Here is a 3,766-nt window from a genome sequence, read left to right on the forward strand (position 1 = left end):
TTTGACTGGCAGTGTGAATGTTCTATTATCTTTGCTGTTTATAAGCCACGCTGTTCGATGTTTTCTGAGAATGTCGTCTTACAGAATAACTTCATATGGTAGTAGTGCATCGGTGGTCAAAATACTGCGTGTGTTTTTTTTTTATATGATATTGGGCATGGACAATCATGTCAATGCCGTTACAAAGTCATGCTACTTCCAAATTTAATACATTGGTCGAAATCGACATTGCTTTGTGTTTGTATTTTTTACGTTGGCTAGAGGTATGAGGGAAAGGGTTGAAAACTACTTAAAAAAAACATGTTTAACACCGCCGCATTTTTGTTCATCTTGTATGACTTTGAATTTAAGTTCATTTATATATTTTGGAGTTAAGTATGACGTCAGTTATCACTGAACTAGTACATATTTATGTTTAGGGGCCACCTAAAGCACACTTCCGGGTCCGTGATTTTCTTGCTGTATTGAAGACCCATTGGTGGTCTTCGGCTGTTTTCTGCACTTTGGTCGGGTTATTAAACTTTAGTTTGTTCGTGTGCTAAGTCACGACCAGACTCTGCTTTATGAAGTTGTTGCCAGTTAAGTCAATAATAACAACGAGTAAAAAATACTCAGCAAGAATTGTTACAAGTACCAAGAAACACCATCATAGAACATCAGTTCTTGTGTCATAACATTGGATCCCAGGACAGTGCTAAATATAATGTCAGCTGCTTTGATATATTTTCAAAACTCTACATAACCTTGTGCCCGTCTATTTTATAAACCTTTTGTACAGGCTATCAGTTATCAACATTTCATAGATAAGAACATTTAATGCGACTAATACAATCACGAGTATGCACAAACAATTAATGGAGAAAATTGTTTTCGACAAAGCTTCTGCGAGACTCTGAAACAATCTGCCTTGGCAATTGAGACATGAACATTCCATTGAACACTTTAACAAAACTTTAGAAATCATTATTTTAAACGCGTTTTAAGTGAATACATTTAACATGGTAGACTAATAGTAACTTTTTACTTGTTCCATCATTTTTGGATATGCCTTTTAAAATTTGTATTTGTCATTTTTGTTAATTATTCTGTTTCTATTTCTATAAGAGTTCACAATTTTATTGTATTTTCTTGTGTTGATGGGTTTATTGTTAAACCCCTTTTTTTATTTTCGTTGATTAATTGTATGCTTAGTGTTATTTTGATTAGATAATCCGCTATGTAAAAATTGTAAATACGGATAACCCTTATAATGATGATATTATACCATTATGTTCATTTTTGGTTCATTGATACCTTGTGTTCTTACTTTTATTGATATTTCATGTAATAAAATAAAATATCATATGTTATCTTCATTGAGAAAACGTTTGAACCAAATCTTGAAATGCTTACAAGCCAGTCTAAAAAAAAAGTGAATTTTCCAAGCTTAGTTTGGAGATACAATTGTACTACTTATCTCGGTATCTATAGATTATCTATATCCAGAAAAGAATTATTTTTATTTAAAAGAGGGTCGGAAGATACCAAATATATATTGACCATCCCTAAAGATACATGTATTGTGTAAAAGTGCATCATAGACAGTACAACTGTTAATTGTATTAAATAAAGGCAAAAGTAGTATACCGCTGTTCAAAACTCATACATCGATAAAAAAAACACATCCAGGCTACAAACTAAAACTGAGGGAAACGCATTAAATATTAGAGGAGAACAACAACACAACATTAAAATGTAACACACAGCAACGGACTATCCATTAGACAAAATCCGATGAGAATAACCAATATAACATCAAAACCAAATACATGAATTTGGGATAGAAAAGTACCGTGACACATCTTATAGTACACTCAAGTATAGACACTTTTGTCGAGGGCAAGCTTGCAAATGCATGGCCACACACACATGACCACAAGAAATCCAGCATACAAAACCTTATATAGAACACTAATAACTCATTGATATATGACGTCCATTTTAACTTAACTTGTACACATTTTTTAATTAGGATTCAGTTGAGTCCCGCCTCCGGTTGTGGGATTTCTCGCGGTGTTGAAGACCCATTGGTGGCCTTTGGCTGTTTTCTGCTCTATGTTCGGGTTGTTGTCTCTTTGACCTATTCCTTTTTTTATTCTCATTGTTATTCAGTAGCAAAGAGATGTGCTGACTATAAATTGTCTATTAATTTTGTTTTGAAAGACTTTGATGTAATTGTAAGAGGTGAATATTATAAAAGGAATTTACACAGTTACCATATCATTTTAAATTAATATCAATAATTTAGATACTTTCGAAATGTCCCGGGATTTTTAAAAAATACTCAAGTATCATAAGGATTTACACTTGAAGACATCTGATTACGAGCGATGAGTGGTAGTAATACTCTTAAAACAACTGCATAACTACATTATATAGCCTCATCTGTGATTTACATAATTATTTTCCAATTATATTTAATTAAGTTTTATAATGTTAATAGATATAGGAAGATGTGGTATGAGAGCCAATGAGACAATTCTCCATCCAAATAACGTTTTATAAAAGTAAACCATAATAGGTCAAGGTACGGCCTTCAACACGGAGCCTTGGCTCACACCCAACAACAAGCTATAAAAGGTACTAAAATTACTAGTGTAACATCATTCAAACGGGAAAAACCAACGGTCTTATCCACATAAAAAAACGTGAAACGAAAAACATGACATGTATACACACGACAACTACTGAACATCAGATTCCTGACTTAAGACAGGTGCAAACAATTACAAACATAATGTTTATGTCAAACGGCTATGCCCTTCGAGTTCCCGTTTATTTGAAACAAAATGTTCTTCTTCTTAATTCACATATTTCTCCTTCCAAATGAGACATCAAGGACGATTTCTTGCAAATCACATTTGTGCCGAAGCGCTGACTGCTGGGCTGATGTTGTCGCATATATTCCAAGCAGCCTCATCAAAACACTGTTAGAAATGAAAATTTAGTGAAAACGGACCTTAAAAGAATAGCTACACCAATCTAACATCACCTTTAACATCAGCTCAGTAGTCAGTACTTCGGTACTGACATGATTTAACAAACTTTATTAAATGTCCGTTTATAAATTTTGAAATTATTAAGAAACTAAGGTTTCAAATCCCTCAGGCAAAGTTGGTTTTAGATGAATTTGGTTATTTATTTTAGGTATTTTTTACATATAGCTCTTCAACTGTTTCGGTACTTATACATCTTCGGATTTCAAATGTTTGGCTTTGAGCGTATAAATTCAGAAAATCGCTTCGGACGCAAGAAATTATTAAACGTGTTGTTTCCATTTATTTTACCTGAGGTGGGGGGGGGGGGGGGGGGATCTAGTTTTTGAATAGTTTGTGTACACATTTTACATGTCTAATGTCTAGATTATTTTGTAGATTGCATTGCTAGTGCTAATATTGTTCATAATGACATTGTGCACATGCTATATGCCGTCCAAGTCCCTTTTTTGGTCATTGCAATTATTCTATAATAGTCTAGTCTAGTCTAGTCTAGTCTAGTCTGGTCTGGTCTGGTCTAGTCTGGTCTGGTCTAGTCTAGTCTAGTCTAGTCTGGTCTGGTCTGGTATGGTCTGGTCTAGTCTAGTCTAGTCTAACCTTTTCGTTGTTTGTTATTGAGGTGTTGTCTCTTGATGTTCCGTTTATATATATATATATATATATGTATCTAATTAATCAAAATGTTTGTTAAGTCTAAGTTATCTCCCTTATATAGTATAATAAATATGATA

This window comes from Mytilus edulis, chromosome 6, assembly GCF_963676685.1.
Source record: "Mytilus edulis chromosome 6, xbMytEdul2.2, whole genome shotgun sequence".
Taxonomy (NCBI): domain Eukaryota; kingdom Metazoa; phylum Mollusca; class Bivalvia; order Mytilida; family Mytilidae; genus Mytilus; species Mytilus edulis.